Source organism: Myotis nattereri (assembly GCF_964212035.1).
Source record: "Myotis nattereri genome assembly, chromosome: 5".
Lineage (NCBI taxonomy): Eukaryota > Metazoa > Chordata > Mammalia > Chiroptera > Vespertilionidae > Myotis > Myotis nattereri.
This window is the reverse complement of record NC_138080.1, coordinates 100,167,038-100,191,209: the sequence shown is the minus strand read 5'-3', so window position 1 is coordinate 100,191,209 and position 24,172 is coordinate 100,167,038.

Genomic DNA, 24,172 nt, shown 5'->3' with positions numbered 1-24,172 from the left:
AAAAGGTTTGCCATCACTGGTCTAGAAATATGACTGTAAACAAAGAAGGGGAATTTAATTTTTATTTATCTATGCCATGTACAGAATAGATGCTTTTATTATTTTACTAGTGGCCTGGTGCACGAAATTCGTGCACATAAAAAGGGAATTAGAGGAAATGTTTTAATACTGCTAGTTGCCCTTTATAATAGAAATGTCAGAAATGAAAGAAAATTAGTAAAATGTATATGAAAATCTTCCTCCCATCAGAGTCTGGGGTGCGCTGCAGGACCCAGAGTCAAGTCCCTGCCCGCCCACGCATGCCTCAAAATTGTGCAAGACCCAGACCCGGCTGTCCCCACCCCCACTGGGCGAGATCGAGACCCAGCCAACCCCAACCCCTTCAAGCCCCGTTGGGCAGGGGCACAGACTCAGGTCCTCTGCCCCGGCCTGGCACCACACAGCCTTAGGTCCCTGCTGATTGCTTGTTATGGCTTGTTATGGGAACCCCACCTCTGCTGTGGGCGCAGCCATCTTGTGAAGGTGTGAGGGTTAATTTGCATATTGCCTCTTTATTGTATAGGATATCATTCAATTATCTGCAAGATATTTAGAATGGATTAGAAAGAGGCAGTAACAATAATCTGAAAGTCAGGTAGTAGCATCAATGTGTGATCCAAGCAGATATAACATAAGAGGGAGTGGTTTGGATAGTGGGAAACTGGGGAATGCACACCAACTAACAATATTTTTTAAAAAACAAATTATTAAAAATCTCATAAACAACTGAAACACCTATTGCTCCTATGGACTTGCAAAATAAAAAAATTAATAAAATGGTTGGGAATATAGACTTTGTAATATGCATTCTGGAATACTCATTAGTAAATTATCTAATCTCTTTAAGACTTATTTTCCTCAGCTTTAAGATGAGATATAATAGTGGCTATTACTGATTATGTCCGCATAATGACTTAATCAAGTAATACAGGTAAAACACTGAGAACACTGACAGGCACATAGGACAACTTCAATCTAAACGGCAGCATGTAATAGGAAAGGAACAAGGTTGACCAAAATAAAAGTCTATATTCTCAACTCATATATATATGCATGGATTTTTGCATATTGAAAGGAAATTAATTAGAAGAAATATTTTCATATCGCTATTCACCCTTTCTCTATAATAGAAATGTGAGAGATAAAGAAATTAGTAAAATGTATATGAAAATAATATATAAATTGATTAATAAATAATAACAGCATGATATAACAAAGACATGATATAAAAACATTGATAAAAACAATGACTGATAAATTGATTAAACTTATTCTAATATCTCCCTGTATATTACATGAAGAATAAAAACACTTTCAGAGTGCTTGACTAATTTCCCTTGTGATGAAGTATTTATTAATAGTCATTGTGATTTATTAATAGTCATTGCAAATGCTGGCATCATGGGAAACTCTCTTTGAATTAATTTAAATGGGAGACCAGTATCAGACAAGGACAAATATCACACATGTGATGAATAAAGTTTGATGTGGTTCACATTGAATGTCCACAAAATCAACCAAATTCACAATTGACAATGACAGATAGAAACACACACATGCGATTGGTGCCAGTGAGACCTTTACGTGTACTGTGCATGTGCGAGGGAATGTTTATTTTTAAATTGCCAGTGTGCATCTTATGTACCCACTGGTAGGTAGGCCAGTCGGTCAGACGGACATATGGTCGGTCACTTAGCCTTTTACATACAGACTAGAGAAGCGGTGCACAGGTAGGGTCCCTAAGACTGGCCAGCAATCAGGGCCAACTGGGGCCTTCTGGCTGCCGGTCGGGGCCTTCCTTCCAGCTGCCCGCCTGGGCCTTCCTCTGTTCCGTGCCACCCTCGGGTAGTCACTGCACGTCATCATGAGCAATCAAACTCCTGGTCTCCTGGTCAAACTCCCAAGGGAATAATTTGCATATTAAGCTTTTATAGAGAGATTAGAGGGTAGAGATAGAGATAGAGATAGAGATAGAGATAGAGATAGAGATAGAGATAGAGATAGAGACAGAGATAGAGATATAAACTTTGCTGCAGTATTGCTATTTGTACTCCTGGTACCTGCCCTCAGCTACCAATTTGTGGATGGAATTATGAATACTGGTATATCATTTGAAACTATTCCAATTATAATCACCTAGATCTTATATCATTTATAAGGCAATTCTCCCTCTTTACCACCCTGAACACACACATTTGTGCACATACCCATAAGCAGGTACACAGTGCAGCTATATGTAAAGGATTCAATGCTTACTATCTCTCTTGCATTTCCTCCTCTTGGGAATATAGGCATCACATTAGTCTAACTCAGAGGTACCCAGGTGAAGACCCATAGACCAGATTTGGCTTATGAATGTGACACAGAAAATATTACTTTTAGTGTATAAATTAATTAGTTGTCAATATTTATAAATTGGGAAAGTCACACTAAAATTTACCTCAGGCTTTTAAAAATTGTAAGTGGATGATCTTTTTTAAAGTAGGTATTATATCTCATGAAGCAAAATCCAACAGATATGAGCACTGTCCAATAAAAAGAATGTCTCCTTCCAAGTCTCCTTCACATCCATGTTCCTCAACCAGCCAGTCCCCCTCTTTGAAGTCGACCTTCGTTACCAAGTCATTTGTGTTTCTTTAGAGCCAAGATATTCTCTAGATTCTTTTTACTGTAGGGGGAGAATAATTCTGGAACATACGCTGCTATAATTAAGCTAGTTATGAATAACTGGAAAGGAACAAAGGGAAGGCCAGATAGTATAGGGGTGCCATTTGTGCAGCTTTGCCAAGAAGCTGCGGTGTTACACAACCCAGGTAGCCACGGTCTATTCCCTGCAGATTGCCAGGGGCAGGGACTGCGCAGGGGAGAAAAGACCCATGTGCAGTAAAGTCTGGGTCACATAGGGAAGGTACTTGTCTCAGTCTCACCTGGGAACTTGTCATTGGTCAGAGTAGGCATGGCCACTGCAAGCACAGAGAATTTAAGATGTTTAATTTCCTAAACAAAGAAGTTTGCTGTCTTGCTCTCTTGCTCTCCTGGTATCTCAGGGGTTCTCAGGCTCCTGCTCTCCTGCATTCACACACATGTGGATCACAGCCACGTGAGCCCCACACACAGTGGACTGATGGACTGAAACTAGCCTGATAAACCGTACCTAGCTCCACAGTGGAACAGAAACTGTAGACACTGGGTTTGCATCTAGCTCTACTGCATCCCCAGCTGCACATCTTCCAGGACTGGATTAAGGGAAGTAGGACTTAGGAAACCCAGAGTTGTAATTCCATTAAAATAAAAAATCACTCATCCTCCCATGTGAGTCTCAGAAAATTCTTTTTCTTGAGATATAGTAAGGACCCCGCTCCAGCACTCAAAGGGGAAAGCAGAGATCCCACTTCCACCAATAACAGAACGACCTGGATGCTATTTTTCTCAGGGCAACTTCCAGTGGCTGCCTAACTACCATCAAATCCCACTACTCACTGTCCCTTCAAACGATCTGTTAACAATTCTGGAAATGATTTAGAAAAAGGATATTTAAAAATAAGTGTTCAAAACAATGTTCTTTGATTGCATGCTGATGTCACTGTTTTCTTAACTCATGTCCCAGAAGACACTGATAAGTTAGAACTGAATAAATTGAAAATGTTCCTTTGTTTGCAGACAATAAATGAAACTGCCAAACTTACTCAGGGATTAGGTTACAGCCTTTTTTCCCCCAGGAAAAGCTCAGTAAAACTTAGAAAATGTCAAAGAAATTTCAGAATTTTATATAAAACTAGAGGCCCAGTACACAAAATTTGTGCACGGGGGTGGGGGTCCCTTCAGCCCAGCCTGCAATCTCTCTAATCTGGGACCCCTCGGGCAATGTCCAACTGCCGGTTTAGGCCTGATCCCGGGGATCGGGCCTAAATCGGCTGTGGGACACCCCTCTCACAATCCTGGACCACTGGCTCCTAATCGCTCATCTGCCTGCCTGCCTGGCAGTCCCAAACTGCCCCCTCTGTAGGCCTGGTCACCCCCAACTGCTTCCCTGCTGGCCTAGACTCCTCCAACTGTCCCCACTGCCAGCCTGGTCACCCCTCACACCCTCCCCCCCTGACTGGCCTGGTTGCCCCACACAGCCTGCTGTTCAGTTGTTTGGTTATCCCTCACTAACTCCCCTGCCAGCCTGGTTGTAGGCAGCCATCTTGTGAGGGTGTGACAGTCAATTTACATATCACTGCTTTATTATATAGGACTAGAGGTCTGGTGAACAAATTCGTGCATGGGTTGGGTCCCTCAGCCTGACCAGTGATCAGGGCCAATCGGGGCCATCTCACCCAGTCCTGATAGGGGCCAGCCGACTTGAGAGAGGGACCTGGGAGGTTGGCTGGCCATGGGAGGTTCTCTGTGGGAGCACACTGACCATCAGGGGTCAGTTCCTGCATTGAGTGTCTGTCCCCCGGTGGTCAGTGTGAGTCATAGCTACCAGCTGGTCATCTGGTTGTCTGGTTATCTGGTTGTAACAGTCACTTAGGCTTTTATATATATAGATACTTCTTTTTAGACAGAAGACTTATTTCATTATATTTGTGGAATTATTTAAGCACTAACATATCCAGAGATTTAGGAGTTATCCCACCTTCATAACACTTTGTTCTGAAGAGTTGTACCTAGAAGTAACTTGCCATAAGGCTGAAACATTGTATTCTTCCAAGACATGTGGGTCTGATTACCTTATAATGAAGAATTTTGCCCAACTGCATTAACTAGCATTCAATTATTAATTATTTCAATGTAGAGTGGGCTACAGAGGAGAATTTTCTACCAATACAAGAAAATGATTTCCCAAATGCTATGATGCTCTGTGAGTGCCTGCATTTACTGCTGTTGCCATATAGTTTAAGGGACTGCTATGAACATTCTTTTTGCTTGGAACAAACAAGTTAATGTTATCTCTACAGCTCATTGATGCAATTTAAGCAACTGCCTTTTACACATGTTGGACTGAATCCCAATTACTGCTAAATGACTTCTCACCCATATTTTTAATGACTAAATAATTGATAAGTTGGTGAATACCAATGATTTTAAAACACTAAAAATAAAAGAACATTCTAATCACCCATGAACAAGATTAAAAAATATATTTTCCAATATAATATGTGTTAAAAGTGCAAGCAAGTTAAACACCAGTTAATAATAATCAGGTAATTTATGCTAGTTTCATCGTTAGGGTTAAGTACTCTAGCAAAAGCTCTTGTTCACCTTGAAGATTATGTGTCACTTCCAACATAATCCTCAAATTAAAAAGAAATACATGTTGCCATCAGCCCTGTTTCTCATGCACAACAGCTCCCATTGTCCTAAAGCATCCCCATGGGTCATCTTGCACTAGAAGCAGTTAATATTTTTTCACATTTGTAACCTGAAACTGCGTAGCTGGAAATCAATAAACAGCTCTGTATACTTAGTATGTTTAATTACAGGTTCAAAAATTGTCAGACAGTGGAGTCAAGATTATAGCAGAACAAATGATCAACTTCACAAAACTGGGGGCTTCATCACCTTGAGGTCCATAGCTTATTTATGCAACTCATATAGAAATAGATTTTTTACACCCGGTCACATTTTGGAAAATAAGAAAATAGCAGGATCTTTCACAGAGATTCCCAGTTCGAGGCCATGTTAAAAATCTATAGGGAGGTTTAACCTTTGGATTAACTTGAATACTCAGTGGTCTCCAGGCAGTCAGCAAAGGCTATAGAAAGACTGTTAATAAAGCATTCAAGAAGGTATTTGCATAAGCTGTCTTCCTTAAACTAAGTATTAAGAATAGCATTGTTGTGCAAAGCGAAAACAGTAAGCAATTAAAGTCTGAACCCTAAATCTCCTCTGCAACTATTCTGTAAACAAGGAAAAGTACCCGTCTCCAATTCTTGCTTCAAGTGTCCCATAAGAGGGCCCTGGATCTAAACAAGTGGAGTTGTATACCCAGAATACAAACTGGGATTTGTGATGAGGACCTCAGTAGGAAAAGGTCTGTGTATTAGTTTGCTAAAGCTGCCATAACAAAACACCACAGACTAAGTAACTTAACAGGAATTCATTTTCTCACAATTCTGGAAGCTAGAAGTCCAAAATCAAGGTATCAGCAGGGTTGGTTTCCTTTGAGACCTTTCTCCTTGGCTTGTAGATGGGCCATCTTATCCACGTGTCTTCACAGGGTCCTGTGTGCTTGTGTAATTTTCAGTGTCCTAGCTTCCTCTTATCAGGACATCAGTCACAACGGATTAAGGCCCACTATTCTGACCCTATTTTTACCTCATTACCTATTTAAGGACCTGTCTCTAATACCATCACACTCTGTGCCACTGGGAGTTAGGACATACAGATTTTGAGAGAACTCAAGCCCATAATAGTCTGTAAGAAAAGACTGTAATAATAGAAGACTGAAGCTCAAAATATTTTACACTGGTGATTGTGCTTACAATTCAAACTTTATTTTTGCCCTTATTTGGTTCATTATCAAGAAAATATAAAGGGTTTTTCTATTTTAAAAGACTCAGCTGATAACTTTCTTCTCATATCCTAAACATTGAACCTTTCTAAACAGCCTGTTAAGATCTTTTTAATAGGCTTCCTAATAGGAAAGTTTCTTGTAGACCAAGATATCTTGATAATAATGTTGCAATACTAATTTCTACCTTCTAGTTAAAGCTCCAGACATAACTTCAAGACTGTGAAGCTTTAAGTATTCATAAGATACTCCAAACACAGATAGCATAATTGATGGAAGACAAAGCTGCCATGATCCTAATTTTGTTCCACAGTGAATTCCTTAAAGTTTTCAGTAAGAATGTTTGCTGATGCACAGGACAAAATCAGTTTTTACCTGATGTGTACCGAAAGGCATTTGTCTCTGAGGGCACTGAGTTAATTGGCCATTTGTATAAAGAAACTTGCTTTCTACATGTCTGGGACCTCAAGAGTATATAGCAACTAGTGGACAAAAGACTTACAGGTTTGAAACTCCATAAAATTTCTTAAAAATATTAATTGTACCAGACAAAATTTAACTAAGAAAGAAAGTTATGCAACTATTGTCACTACTCTTTCTAAATACACAAGCTTGTTATAGCTGAATACCTTGCTTTATATAACTATAATGATGAACTTGCTATTTGTGTTACAAAAGATAAATGAGGTTAAATCATATTTAGATGATTTAATAGATAATTATATATTTTTAAATTATTAATTCAAACATAATACCAGGAACATGTAAATAATTAATGATGTACTTATAAATAATTTCTATTAGTGAAATAGATTAAGAAAATGATTTGTCCTTACTAGTGGGCTCATAAATATTTAATAATAACTACTCCTGACATCTTTTAGATTCACCTCAAAATCCTAACATTTAACCCTCTGTTGAAAATATGGAGAGCATGTTAAACAGAAAATAAAGTGGCCTGGCTCGCAAGGCTAAGTGGTTGAGCATCAACCTATGAACCAGGAGCCCAAGTTGAGGGCTCTATCTTCCACTGTGGGGTGTGCAGGAAGCAGCCAATCAATGATTCTCTCCCATCATTGATGTTTCTATCTCTCCATCCCTCTCTCTTCACATTTATGTGAAATCAATAAAAATATATTTTTATAAAAGAAAATAAAGAGAATACTTATGCACACTTTTTATTTACTTTAGATAATTTAAAAACAGTTTTAAATGGCTGCAAAATGGGATTCATAAAGATATGGCAATTTTTCTTTTAAATATTAAACCAGAAAGATTTTAAAATATATGTGTTCATTAAAACATTATTTTATAGGGAGAGGAACCAAGATGGCCAATTGGCTATGAGGACCAGCTGCAACTACAGTCGAGATCCACTGTGCAGGAGACACCCCTATGGAGCAGGACTTGCTTCAGTGGGGCTTTGGTGCTCACTAAGTGTTCCCCTTGAGTGTGTCACTTATGAAGAGTTGGAATCTGGTATGGTTTGACACTGACCAAGATGGCAGCGTAGGTAAAATCCTGTATTTGCCCCCTCCCACAACCACATCAAAATTACAACTAAATTTCAGAACAAGCATCATCCAGAACCACCAGAAAGCTGGCTGAATGGAAGGCCTATAATGAGAGACGTAAAGAAGAAAGCACACTGAGACTGGTAGGAGGTGTGGAGGCACAGAACAGGCTAGTCCAACACTGGACACCCACATGTGCCACTTTTTTAATCAGGAGGGAGATTGTCTCTGTGGAGGCCACCTGGAGGAGCAAGAGGTGTCACTGTGAGGGACTGACCTCCAGTCCAATTGGCTGTGAAAATCAACTGTGACACCAACAGCAATCAAGTCTCAACTACCACAAGACTGTGCACACAGCCCACAAAGGGGTGCACCTAGAGCTCCCAGCTCAGATGATGGGAGGCTGAGCCACTGGGCCCTATAGGACACCTACAATACAAGGTCACTCTAACAACTCAAGGAGACATAGCAGCTCTACCCACTACATAGAAACAACAAAGAAAAGCAGCCAAAATGTAGAGACAAAGAAACATGTCACAAATGAAATAAATGGATGAAAGCAAACTACTCAATATAGAGTGTAATACTATAGTTATAAGGTTATTCAAGAATCTTCTAGAAACCTCCAAGGGTCTTAATGAATCTCTCAAGGATTTTAATGAAAATGCCAACAAAATAGAAAAGGACCAGTCAGAAATTAAGCATACACTGACTGAAATAATGAATAATATACAGGGAGTCAACAGTAGAGTAGGGGATTCCAGGAATCAAATCAATGACTTGAAATATGAGAAAGCAAAAACACCCAACCCGAAGAGCAAAAAGAAAAAAGAATCCAAAAATATGAAGACAGTATAAGGAGCCTCTGAGACAACTTCAAGTGTACCAACATTTGCATTATGGGGCTGCCAGAAGAGGAGAGAGAGCAAGATATTGAAAATCTATTTGAAGAAATAATGATAGAAAACTTCCCCAACCTGGTGAAAGAAATAGGCTTACAGGTCCAAGAAGCACAGAGAGTCCAAAACAAGAGGAACCCAAAAAGGACCACACCAAGACATATAATAATTAAAATGGCAAGGGCTAAAGACAAAGAGAGAATCTTAAAAGCAGTAAGAGAAAAGCAATTAGTTACCTACAAGGGAATGCCCATACGAGTGTCAGCTGATTTCTCAACAGAAACTATGCAGGTTAGAAGGGAGTGGCAAGAAATATTCAAAGTGATGAATAGCAAGGACCTACAAACAACATTACTTTACCCAGCGAAGCTATCATTTAGAATTGAAGGTCAGATAAAGAATTTCACAGACAAGAAAAAGCTAAAGAAGTTCTTTACCACCAAACTAGTATTATATGAAATGTTGAAGGGTATTCTTTAAGAAGAGGAAAAAGATAAAAAAAATATGAATAACAAAATGACAACAAATACATACCTATCAACAATTGAATCTAAAAATCAAAATAAACCAATAAAAAAATCTAATGAACAGAATCAATTGGTGAATAAAATAGAATCAGAGGCACAGAGATGGATCAGACTGATGATTCTCAGAGGAAAGTGGGGTGGGGGTGGGAAGAGATTAAACAAAGATTGTATATGCATATATGCATTACCTATGGACACATCAATAGTGTGGCAAAAGCCTGGGGTGGGGCAGAAACAGGGTGGAATGGGGCAAAGGGGGGGGAAAGAAGAGGAACATCTATAATAATCTTGACAATAAAGACTTTTTAAAAAATATTATTGTACTAGTTTCAATACATAGTATGCTCGATTTATATATTTCCTAGCTTCACATATTGCATTAAAGAAAAAATCCTCCTATATCAGTGATGGCGAACCTATGACACATCTGACACACGAACTCATTTTTTTGGTTGATTTTTCTTGTTAAATGGCATTTAAACATATAAAATAAATATCAAAAATATTAATCTTTGTTTTACTATGGTTGCAAATATCAAAAAATTTCTATATGTGACACGGCACCAGAGTTTAGTTAGGGTTTTTCAAAATGCTGACACGCCGAGCTCAAAAGGTTCGTCATCACTGTCCTATATAATAAAAGCCTAATATGCAAATTGACCAAATGGAGTAATGATTGTGATGCACACTGACCACCAGGCGGCAGATGCTCAACGCAGGCCCCAGGTCAGCCAAGGCGGGTGCCAGCATGGACCCTCTGATTGCCCTGCTGGTCACCCCACAGATCGGCCCTGATCACCAGCCAGGCCTAGGGACCCTATCCATTCATGATTTTCATGCACTGGGTCTCTAGTAGTTATATAATTATGTCATGCTTTTCCAGCAATATGCTTCCAAGAGCCCCCAAAACATGTCCAGTAATAGACTATCCTAATTGGGTAGCTTACCTGCAGTTCACCCACCCTTGTAGTAAATAAGTAGGAATTTGCTGGGGTGGGTAAATAGCTGTTCTTTGCAACAAAAGAGCAGCTATCATGTAGCTAGCTTCTGAGAACAGTAATCACTCAAAGAGCCAGATAGAAGAGGGTAAAGGGGGGATAAAAAGTGATGGAAGGAGACCTAACTTTGGGTGGTGAACACACAATATAATATGTATAACTCTGTTAACCAATGTTGTCCCAATAAATTAAATTTAAAAATTAAAAAAAAAAAAACACAAAGTGAAATAAATGCTACTCTGGGTAACTGTCTCAAAAAAATCTTAAGGATGGCGTTCCCATCCTTAAAGACATGTGCTTCAAGATGACTCATTAACTAGGTCAGGTTATGATACTGCACCTTACAAAAGCATAGAAAGAAAGCTTATTTCCTTCAAAGGGTGAATAATAAAACTGTCAATATGAAGAAAAATGAATTCAAATTATGGGGCCATTTAAAGCCATAGACATATTGAGTTGTTGTTATTAAAAATGCAAAAATGATTGTTTTATAGAATATATTGATCTAGATGCTACCATTTAACCCAAATCCTAGAAATCTATACCTCTGTACATTTCTAAATATATACATTTTCAGGTTTTAAAACATTTATTGTTTCTTTGAAGTCTTCAATGTGTGTGTCTGTTTATATAGCTATGTACACTTATTTTTCTCAAGTATCTTCCATCAGAGTTCTGCCTAAGTTTAAATTTTGTATATTTATTTAATTGATTTATGTGAACTTAGTCAACCCTTTGATCCCTTCAGTTTCGTCATATGCACTTACGATGCCTATGATCTAATACCAATTTAAAACTGAAAATCCTATGATTCTGATTTAAATCTTCCCATCCTATGTCACAGACTTATTGTTGGGAACATCAATTGAGACAACACACTTGAAAACACTTGGTAAAAAAGGACATATTTTATCATTTGTTGAAGTAGACATTGAGTACATACATGACAATTCAGTAAGCTTATTTTAAAAAGTAAAAATACTTTTTTAACATTTTTTCTCCCGTGGAACCATTATCATAAAAGGTAACTGTGGAATAAGACTCCTAATTTCATAATATTCATAAGATGAAAATTAATGAGCAAGTGACTATAGTTGGAGTAATGCTTTTATCCACATAGAAAGTCTCTATTTCAACAAATTCCAACATCCAATTCAACAGAAAAATCCTGAGTTCTATTTTCTTGCATAAACATGGATTTCCATTTACATTTGTGATAGTACAACATTCCCATTATAAGCATCTCAGGAATCCATGATGGCCTCCCGACTATTACTTTTCTATTAGTCAGAAAGAGGCTGAGCTATTCTAACACAATTTAATCACATTTCTTCCACTGCTCTCTGGATAATTTTCATGTCAACAGGTCTACAGCCTGCTCACCAGATATGGAGGTGGAAATAAAGTACTGACTCTTGAATGGCAAGACACAGGCTGTGCAAAGACCATGATAAGAGAGAAGGAGCTTTCATTCTCAGCTTAACCAGTTCTGTTCTCCTCTTCATTCTCCCCTTTGTCTACTCGGCACATCACTGCCACTCGGTACAGCTCATGGGTCTCAATGAGAGTCATTTTGTTGTTGATAGGAAATAGGATGCTTATACTCTTCTGTAGAAACACAGCACTCAGAATATAGTATTACTCATTACTGATACTATGTTTCTATGTTGTTGTTTTTTTCAATAATTTGCTCTGAAGAAAATATGGGCATTTCTACAGAGTGCCCATTCAACTCCCTGTGATAGAAAGAGCACATAGAGCCCTAGCCAGTTTGGCTCAGTGGATAGACATCAGACTGCAGACTGAAGGGTCCCAGGTTCAATTCCAGTCAGGGGCACAAACCCAGGTTGCAGGCTCTATCCCCAGTAAGGGGCGTGCAGGAGATAGCCAATCAATGATTCTCTCTCATCATCAATGTTTCTCTCTCTCCCTTCTCTCTGAAATCAATAAAAATATATTTAAAAAAATAAAGAGCACACAGTTACACATTCATGAAAGATATCATAAGGATCAACTGTGTGCTAGGCAACAAATAGAAAGTAGTCCCCACCATAAATAAACTCATGATCTTATGTATGAAGGCAGAAAATAAATAAGTAAATAAATACTGAAGGATGGGTTGGGGAGGGAGCACTCTTAAGGTAATGAATACCTTGCTTCAATAGAGAATAACCTACCATAGATGTCACGGCCCTTAGGAACTGATATGAGGGCATATTTAAGAGATATTAGAGGATCTAACCATGTGATATTTGGGAGTGGTTTTCCTTCTTTTTTTTAAATATATTTTATTGATTTTTTACAGAGAGAAAGGGACTGGGATAGAGAGTTAGAAACATTGATGAGAAACATCGATCAGCTGCCTCCTGCACACTCCCTACTGGGGATGTGCCTGCAACCAAGGTACATGCCCTTGACCGGAATCGAACCTGGGACCCTTGAGTCCGCAGGCTGACGCTCTATCCACTGAGCCAAACCGGTTAGGGCTTGGGAGTGCTTTTCTAAGGCAATGTAAGAGCATTTGAAATGTTCTAAGGACTGTTTCAGAAACTGAAGAAAGATTAGACTTGATGGAAAGCAGTGTCCATGGGAAAGAGCAGTTTTATACATGGTTGGGACAACAGTGATACCACATAATTCTGGTTCACATAAGTTGTGGCACAAAACTTTGTTTTACTTTTTCCTCTAAATTCAGTGAGAGAAACGTGGTCAATATTAAGTGGTAGACCATCAGGATCAAATTTATCATTAAAAAAGTCTGGCTGCTATGTGGAATATGGAGGAAACAAGACAACTAATGGAAGTTGAAGCGATAGTCTGGAGAAATGGATCATGTTGCACTGGATCAGATTGGCAATAGGACAGACATAGAAAAGTGTACTTATTTAAGAGACTTTGGCATTATAAGTAACAGGACTTGCTGACGGTTTGGATGGTGGGAATTCAAGACAAGGAAAAGACCAGGATGGTTCCATTCCCTGAAATATCTTTCAATGTTATTAAAGATAAAGATGCTTATCATTGTTAGTCATTCAATAAATGCAAATTGAAACCACCATGAGGTATCACTTCACACCACCTAGGATGGCTATTTGAAAAAAGGAAAATAATAAATGTTGGTTAGAATGTGGATAAATTAGAACCCGCATATACTGTTGGTGGGAAAGTAAATGCCACTGTGGGTAACAGTTTGGCAGTTCCTCAAAAAGTTAAACAAAGGGGTTACCAAATAACCTAGTAATTCCAATTCTGGGTATGTATATAAAGCAACTGAAAACAAGTATGTAAACAAATACATGTAGACATATGTTCATAGCTGCACTGTTCAAAATAGCCAAAAGATCAAAACATCCCAAATGCCCATCAATGAGTGAATGGACAAGCTGTGGCCTACCACAGGCAATAGAATGTTATTCAGTCCCAGAAAGAATAAAGTACCGGTACATGCTACAATATGGATGAATCTCAAAACATTATGCTAAAGGAGAGGAGCCAAACACAAAAGATCACACAGTACACATAGTTATTACTATCCAGAATGGGTAAAATGAATAGAAAATGGTAGTTATCAGGGACAGGAAGCAAAGGAAAATGGGGAGCAATTGCTTAATGGGTATGGATGGGGTTTCCTTTTAAGGTTTTAAAAATGTTTTAGAACTGTATGGAAGTGTTGTTTGCCCAGCACTCTGAATGTACAAAAATGTCACTGAATGGTTCACTTTGAAGTGCTTAATTTTATGCTATGTGAATTTTACCTTCTTCTTTTTTTTTTTTAAGAAAAGGCTTATGGAAATGTGATTTTTATACTTTGAGATAAAGCTAATTCCAAAAGGCATACACATAAAACAGATATTATTAGAATAATAAAAAGCAACATTTCTTCATAGCACAAGTATTCAAAAGGCATTAAATGGCCTACAGGCCATCAGTATATCATCTATCCAATCATTTACTCATTGAACAACCATTTATGCACTTAAGATTCTCCAAGATGATGGCTCCCACTAGTTCTAGGTTTACACTGATATATAATCTTTCTTTAAGGAATATACTACAGCCCTTGCAGGTTTCTCAGTGGTTAGAGCATCAGCCTGTGCACCAAAAGGTTGAGGGTTGGATTCCCCATCAAGGGCATATACCTGGGTTGTGGGTTAGATACCCAGCCCCTGTTTGAGGTCATATAGGAGGCAATCAATGGGTGTCTCTCTCATATCGATGTTTCTTTCTCCCCCACTTCTTCCCTTCCCCTCTCTTTAAAAAAAGCAATGGAAAAAATATCCTTAGGTGAGGATTTTTTAAAAAGAGAAATACTGTATAGTAGGTGTAGAGAAACATATGTGTGTGTGTGTGTGTGTGTATAATATAAATTTCTATTTTCCAATCTTTCAAAGGGGGTGCTAAAACCATCCTGCTGATTTATGTGGATAAACTAAGAAAACCTGTAAACACACTTAGCAGAGACTCCAGAGCTAATGTACTGGTATATGCTCCACAAAGGCTGTTTCTCATGGCCATTCCCTCTCATGAATTCCCCACTCATATCAAACAATGGGGAAAATCTAGCTTTACATTTGTAACTGCATGGCATACTATCAGTGGGGCACAGTTCCCTGATATCTGAGCTTTCCTCTATTCTTTCTTTGGTTTAAGTTATTTTCACTCCTCTTAAATATTGAAGGTACCTTAAAGGCCATTCTACAGCTATATTCTACAAACTGAAGAAATTAAAGGTTGCAGCACATATAAGTAGCCATTTGTTACATAGCTCATTAGTCCATACTTTCGCCAAGACCCCTAGTTACCTGCTTAAAGTCTAATGCTAGCCATGGTATCCCACATTTTTTTCTACACCCATGCAAGTTTCTATTTACAAGAGTTAAACAGGATAGAGTCTGGTTTCCAAAGGGCCAACCCTAATAAAGTATTCGGCAGAAAATCTAATCATTGTCATATGTTACTCATCACCTAACTCTTCATATAAGAGTTTATCTTAAAGCATCCTGAAGTTTCCCACAAATTTATTTATGAAAAAGAAATTACAACTCTATTGTAAACATAAAAAAACTAGTGGCTTAATATCTCGTATTGTGTTGCCCAAAAAATTATATATATATTTTAAATTATAAAAAAGTAAAAACAAAACAAAACCCTAACTTGGAAATACAGAAGTATATAAAGAAAGACATTAAATAGTATGTAACTAAAAAAAGTGGCTGCTGATGGCATTTTTGTATATTTTCTTCCTTGTTTTGTTTGTTTGTTTTGTTTTACATGGTTTATTTGTTTGTTTTTAATGGAAGTTCACCTTCAAGTTGGAATTCCAGAGTGAAATGAATACAGTTGGATCCAGTCTGTATTCATTTGGAGCGTTTACAAAAATCCAAAGAGACTGTAATTAATCTTTAGCACAACTGGCCTTTAGGCACCCGGACTTTAATTCTATACTTGTAATGGCAATTTTAATAAATATAGACGACTGAGTCCTCCATTGACTTCTTCTTTTCCAGATATACCTACCCTCTTGCTGGCATCCCAGGACAATTAATTAAAATGAACAAATAGAGTTGAACACACATCTCTAAATGATCTCCATTGTTTTTTTTTTTTCTTCCAGGGATACCAGATTCAGATACCAGAAGTACTTTCTACTAAGGGAGATAAGAATGGAATTAAAAAAGGTAAGTATTCCTGTAGTCAACATTCAACAAGCAACTCTAGAATTTGAATCTGGAGGGCTATGCTATGTTGTACGACTAGAAAAATTAGAATCCTGCCCTATGCACACTCAGCTTGGCTGGGAGAAAAAGAAAATACAAACCAACAACAGCTATACCCATAGCTACAAAGATAGTCCAGATATGGTGAGGGACTCCAGATGAAAAGACTGAAGATGCATCCGATGTTGGAAGGTGACAAGATGGGAGGGGAGAGTGATGTATTTTAAACAGAATAAGCAGGGGAGCCAAAGGTCCTAACAGAGTGTGCACAGCACAGTCTAGTAGACACTCTAAGGAGGTCATGGCTGATGGGATACGGATACAGCTTAACAACACATGGTAAAGGGAAGAGAATATCTAGAGATGAGTCTGTATTTGTATTTTTTTTATGCCACCAATTGTTACATGAGTTTTGTACACAACAAAGATTTTTGAATGTGTATTTGATAATACCAAATGAGACCATTTAAGGTTTTGAGAGTGGGCTAAGTAGTCTGAACTTGAATTCAAGAGCTCTATCTTTTTGCAAGGCATGTGGTGAGCACCAGAGTTTGTGGAGGAGCCTGAGAGAAGGGAGGAAGAGATGGAAGGAGGGAGGGAGCGATGGAAGAAGGCAAGGAAGGAAGGGATAGGTGAATAGCAGTCAGTCTGACAAGAGCCATCCTCCGTCCTTTCTCCCCCTCCGCTGGCTTGTGCCCTACTCTTAATTATTTTATAAATATATCCTGAGCACCAATTTTTTGATGGGGATGGTGCTTGAGAGGAGAATAAAACACAACGTTCATGCCCTTCCTGGAGCTTAGATTTTTATAAAAGGAGACAGACCTATAAGCAATTACAAAACAATATGGCTCATGCTTGCAGCAGGGGTTGGGAGGCTATGTGAGAACAGGGAGGAGATGATGGGCTGTGGCTTAGGTGGGATGAGGGACAGTCAGGGGAAGCTTTGAGTAGGATGCTGGGGCTTCATGTTCAAAGTTAAGGAGGCAAGAATATCATAGTCAGAGGGATGTTTAGAACAGGAGTGGTGAGGGCAGAGGGTGAAAGGGAGGGTTAGTGAAATTCAAGGGGAGGTAGCTACTTTCATACAGCTTGAAGTCCTGACAGAGCAGTGCCCATCCTCCCTCCCAGAGGAATCCAGGTCACCCTGGTTATGGTGCAGCCTGGGGCTGGCAAGGACCACAGCGACCCAGCAATGACCAAGGAAGCCAGAGGCACAGGCTCAGGTTGAAGAATCCTTTCCATGCCCATCCTCTCTTCCCTGCTCCCATCTCCTCTTGTAAATCCTCTCTCTCTTCTGGCTTCTCTTTATTCTCATCTGACATCATATTCTCTTCACTATTCACTCTTATTTCTCTGCTTCAATACACATACTGGCTAGGAACTATTTGTTTTTGTTCTGGGTTTTGGTGTGTTCTTTTACGAACACATTTACATTCCTTTCTTGGGAAAAGATAAAGAGGTGTGTTTGGCTTTACATGGTTCAAAATTAAAAAGTGGAGGGGGCATCATTTTCCTTCAACAAGACTCTACACTGGTTTTTCAATGCAGATTGAGATAGAAAGGAAAGGGGGGAAAATGGAAAAGAAAAATAGTTTCCTAACTCTTAGGTGGTGATACTCTACGGTTTGTCCCTGATTTTATTAACAAGCAGCCAGTGTGTTTTTAAGCACAATAAGTGCTAAGTCACAAATGAACTCTTTACTTACTCAGACTACTGATATCTATTTTAATATATTTCATAAGCCCAATGTCACTTAAAATATATGTCCTCTTAACATATGGGTCAGTATTACTGTCTTAACATACTAAGTTTAATGTACTGTGATAACATTTTCATGGCTGAATCCTGCATGAATCTGCTTATTTTCTAAGAATGTGATAAAATACAGGTCATATGGGAGACAGGGATATTTGGTAAAAAGAACATAAATTTCATCCTCAGACAGATTTGCAGATAAATCCCATCTCTACCACTTACTAGTTTTGCCACTTTGCGCAGATTTCTTGACCTCTGCAAGCTTCTTCTAGAACTTGTGAAATAAGGATCATTCCTTCTGAGAGGGGTCCCTGGGACCCCCCGACTCACCTGTTTGCCTGCTTTCTTTCCTCTCTTCCTTCCACTATCCCATCAAGTTCTCATTGGTGCTAAGTGGAGAACAACCTTGCAGTGAAGTTTAAATGAGGTATATAAAGCTGGGCAGGTAATAAGCATCTCATAAAGGTCACTTCTTTTATTGTTATTATTGTCTATATGGTTTATCAAGCAATTTCCCAGGCAAACATCTTCATAGCTTCTGTAAACCAGGCAGTGCTTACTTGCTAGGGTGTACATAGTTGTGAAGCTTAATACTTTCTCATGTATTGCTATGCAGAGGCCTGGTGCAAAAATTCCTGCATGGGGGTGGGGGAGTGTCCCTCAGCCTGGCCTGCATCCTCTCACAATCCAGGACCCCTCAGGGGATGTCTGACTGCCAGTTTAGGCCTGATCCCACATCCCTCTTGCAATCGAGACTGCTGGCTCCTAATTGCTCACCTGACTGCCTGATTGCTCCTAATCTTTCTGCTAACTGCCTCTGTCTCAGCCTGTGCTGCCGCGGCTTTGTCTGGAAGGATGTCCAGAATGATGCCCAGAAGGTCGTTCAGCTGTCCGGTCTAATTAGCATGTTATGCTTTTATTATTATGGATGAGCTATAGGTTCTTAGAAACTAAAAATACATTCACACACAACAACAGTACTTTTCACCTATGGAAGGCACCACATTAACAATTTAAAAAAATAAATTCCTGGTGGGTTTCTAAAACAGTGGAGGTAAAAATCCTTGTTAAACTACAAAAGGGTGGAACTGATAAATTTTTAAGTTATTGCTTTTTAATGTAGCAGCTCACTCTTTACAATTTTAATGTGTATTACAAAGACAATATAAAAATGGCATACATCAGTATAAATGATAAAAATGTCATTATGACCTTCATGGATTTTTCTGTCTAGCCTAAGTAATCCCAGTAAACCCTACAGATTGAAAAATACATCTTCAATCATTTCACTGCTTTTGCCCTTGATTGTTTGTGGGTTTTTAAAAAACATTTGTCATGAATACATCTTTTCTTTCTTTCTTAAAAGAATGCCATTAAAATAGAAAGGCTTTAAATGAAAGTCAGTGACTTGTCAAGGGGACTGGCTTAGATCCTGACACTATAGATTTTTGCTTGTTTTAATTGTATCGAATATGTCTAGGGTGTACTTTGCTGTTTTAAAGGATTCAGCATCTTTATTTCGAAAGATTTACAGTTTTGTTTTAAGAAAACCCTTGTGGTAATTTTTGTCATGCAAATTTATATCTGAAAGAACAGACTTGCAAGGGATAAAATTAAAGTGGTCCTATTTCTGGCCAATAAATCTGAAATCCATGAAATAAGAAGAGAAAGAAAGAAACTGTGTGCCATGAGTAAGTGCGATCTCTGATTCTGGCATCCATGGCGGGGTGCATGACTACTTCTGACCCAGCAACAGGAGGAATGCTTACTTAGCATCATATTACAAAAGTGGGATATCACTTTAAATGCTTAAACTGCCTTCAACTCAGACACAGGTGCTAGTGAAAGAGTCTGCAAGACCATAGAAATGAGACATTTCTTTCCTGGAAAGGGCTCTATTAAGGATGCTGTTATTTGGAGTCTAAGCAGTCAAGATGTAAAGAGAATGAGAATGTGAGGTGTTGGAGGAAGGTAAAATGGCAAAGGAGGGCACTTAAGGTTGAAACTTAAGTTTCAACTCTCACCTACTTTGCCATCTCGCCAGATGCCAATCCTATAGTCTAGGAAGGAAAAGAAATTGCCATCCTCCCTCCTCTATGGCCCAGATATGTTTGTCTCCCCCAGAGCAATCCAAATGGTCTACCTTTCCAACCCAGCATAAGTCATCATCTGTTGAGGCAGATGATCTTACTATTTTTCCCTTCATTCACACTCAGTTTTGATGGCGGATATCCCATCAATATTATCTTTTCCAAAAGAAGGGTCTACTTATCCCAGAAAGAATGAAAGAGAGAAATTCAGGCAGCTGTGGTGAACGAGTTTCTAATTTTGAGTAGGGGGACACAGTGCAGGGCAAGCCAGAATTGTGGGAGGGCTGCGTACTGCTCTTTCTGAAATGTATCTAACTGATACTCACATGTTCCTCCAAACCCATCAGTTCTCCCATATCTCAAAGTTATTTACCCCAGTTTAGCTTTGATTTGGGTATTGGTGATGGTGGTGGGTGGGGAGCATGGATAACTAACCTTCAAGGTGAGTACTACTTGCCATTGGTACACTAATAGGAGACGCTGTTTTCCAGAGCTAACTTTCTGTTGCAAATACTTGACAAACTGCTCAGCCATAAAAAATTAATTTGTAAAAAATAAAAAAAAATCTTATTACAATTACCATGCCTAATTCTAATAAAACAATAGTGGGATCCCAGGTGAGACAGAAATATTTAGAGGAGGAAAGTATTTCAATTGCCAGCAGTTTGCAGTGAAGATAATAGGAAGTCACAAATGAGTTCTAGTAATTTATTGTTATAGATTGCAGATTCTACATTTTTATAAAATGCAACAGGAGATAGGCCATATTCCCTTACTGTCAAGATTATGATGTAAGGCCAAAGAAAATGCCTCCCCCTCCTCCTAGCCCCTAACTGACCTTTCCGGTAAGCTCTGGTTTAGCAAGCTCTGATCTAGTCACAGCAGAGGTATTTTATCTCTTCCTGGGATCGGTCTGTGCAAACCAGACCACCCTTGCCCCTTAGGGAATGAGTCAACTGCAAACGCAGGTCTGCCCCCCTTAGGAAATGAGTCAACTGTTAACTGTTAACCTAGTTCCCTGTTTTCCGGCCACCTGCGTGTGGTTTTTGCCTTTATAAACTCATGTTCTGCAAACGCTCAGGGCTCCAGTCAGTCAGCACTTCCCTTGTGTTGCTGTCTGTCTGCCTGAGAGCCCCTGCGCTGCGCTTGTAATAAAGAACCTCTTGCTTTTGCATCAAGTTTCGGTCTCCGCGTTTGACTTGGGGTCGTCGCCCCCTCCGTCGGACTCACCGGGGGTCTTAGGACCTTACAATGACAGCAAGGAATTCAGAGAAATATGTTTACAAAGATAGACACATACAATGATCTATGTTCTACAGAAGTCATGCTCTTAATTTAGGAAGGTCACCCAAATAACCCTTTATTTCCCAAATACTATCATTTCAGAAGAAGCCAGGACTTTGATGTATTCTAACATCAAATATTCCAGAATAATCACAATCAGGGGTTTGGGCTAAATCTCTGCCAATAATCTCGTTTGTGTTTTTAATCTGAAGAAGATGCTACTCTCCAGGTGATGAAGAACAGCTCGCATAGGTGGTGCCAAGCTGGGGGTAGGGAAAGCATCAACTAGAAACTCTTTGTGACCAGGCCTGAGCAGTGGACTCCAAAACAACAATGTCTAATATCCAGTTTAAGTTTGCCTTTCTGTATTATTCTCGCCTGCATCCTGAAATATTGAATAAAGTCTGCAAATCAGTACAAATTAGGGTTAATTTGGTTTTAGGCTCAGCGGAAGAAGAACATGGCAATGTTGGGTAGAGAGCTGGAGCAGCTAGAAATATTTAAGCAGCTTCCAGAAACTGCCCAGGTAGGATATGGGACCATCCCAGGGCCCTCTAAATAGTCAAGTGGAGGCCACATTTCTAGAAGTCATGTGGAATGGTGATTTCCATGCTTCTGTAGGGAGATAAAAATTAACCGTGACCCTCAAAGGTATGAAATCTTGATATTCCTCGTCTACTTAAATGCAACAACTTATATTTCTTCCACATTTCCATGAGCCAGACATGGTGCTATGCAGGCCTCATCTCACTTAATTTTCACAATGATTCAGTCAGTGATTATAATCATTATCAGATACTCATTATAGTCATTTTGAAGATGAGAGAAGAGAGGTTCTAAGAGGGTCAGTTGCCTAAGGTCATATAATGATTAAGGAGCAAGTCTAATCGCTAACCAGATCTGCTTAAACTTTTAGCCATTATGAAACAATCCATAAAAACTTGCAGTTTTCTCATGAGAAAAATGAAACACTATGCCTTCTCGAGACAACCCCAAAACTTGCCCACCAGTAGGCCGATCCTCAATTCATTTCATTAATGCATTCCATCCCAAATTATAAGGTAAAGGTCAGACAGAGAGTTCCCTCAGAATGTGGAGTCTGCGCACATTAAGGATGACCAGCACCTCGGACAAGGCTGAGGTCCCCAGTTTTCCCTCCCAGATGTCATTAAATAGCCTACCTTCCATTACATGTTGCTATTCCCCATAATAAAAAGCCAATTAGTATTGGTATAAAGAAGGTCAATGGGCAGCTAATGCTAATTCCGCAGTTCCCATGCAGATGGACTAAGGGATGCATACCCTTATGCAGCTATGGGCAATGCCTTTGTTTCAGTGATCTTGAACAATTCATTGTTTATGAGGAGTCACTTGAGCAACATATGTATTTCAAAGGCAAATGTTCTCTGTAGAATACCTTTCATCTGTTATCCCATTGATTACCAGCATTCCACAGGTGTTGTTTAAATGTGACTAATTTACTGAGAAGTTACTGAGCTTGTCTTACATCACGTGATGGTATTAAAATATCTTTGATTAACAAATAACTGGTTAAAAAGCTATATAAATTAGCAAAGCTTTTTTTGGTGGAAGTAACGTGGGAAAGAGAAAAGAAGATTAAAAAGGGGAGAGGGGAAAGGGGTAGGTGGAAGGAGGGAGAGAGAAAATATATGAGAGAATTCTAAAACAATAGGCTGTTCCCTTTTCTGCTTTGTTCTCAACCATAGTTTCAGAATTCTTGTTATAATGACCTTTGTGTTTCTCTCATAACTTTTTATATTATCAATTTTCTTTTGTCCAGCTTAGCCAGTTTTAAAGTTTGAAATCTTGCTTTGATTTCCTTTTCACTACCCAGAGTGGCTAGATGAGATGTAAACAATAACAACAACAACAACAGAAACTATTTATTGGAGAAAAACAAAAACTAATTTTAAAGCCAATGTAGGAATTATAATTACCTTTCACTAAATATGTAATTATGTATAAATGACTTCCAATTATAGAGATAGTGGGGAGATGGGGAGGAAAAAATAACTCTAGGCCCCTAACAATTATTTTCTCAACGAGGGTAGGTCCTTTGAGATTGAATGAATCAGAACTTTCTCGGATTCAAAGGTACCTCTGTAAGCATTTTCATGTGCACCACCTAAAATGAAAGTATAATAGAGATACTAACGCTAAATTCAAATTTCTCATTGTATCCACCACATCCTTCTAGTAGGGATCTTCAGATTTTAGACTGTACCTCTCCTAGTCACCTGATCGCCATTTCCTTAGCTGTAAAGATAAATATGTACTAAACTTTAATGGGTCACTGTTAGAGAATTGAATGTAGATAGTGTGATGATTTATAAAAGGCACTCTTGCTCTAATAAGTTACTGATATAGGTTACATAGTCTACTAATCTATAAAATGTAAAACTTTTATAGGCCTCATACTCTTCTTCAAAATCATGTTCAAAAGAAATAGAGATACAGTTGATTGTAAAGATTGTAGACATAGATAGATGGATATATATCTATCTATATAAAATGGGCTATGTCCTACAGAACTGATTTTAGTTATATTTTAGTTTAGAGTAGACTATAATTTATACAGTAGACCTCATGCTCTTGAAGGGTGCTTTCAAATTAAATGACCAAAACATATTTTCATCATTTTGTTACATAGTCAAATCAACAAGCTTCTTTCTTAGCCTTTTAAGTCCAATGAATAGCTATTAAACCTGTGGAATTCAGACTTTGAAGGAATAGAGCACTGACATAGAAGGCTTATTTATGATTTTTTTTCCTCTCTACTTTTCAGTCAAGTGATATATTTTTAATTGAAAGTACTGTTTAACTTA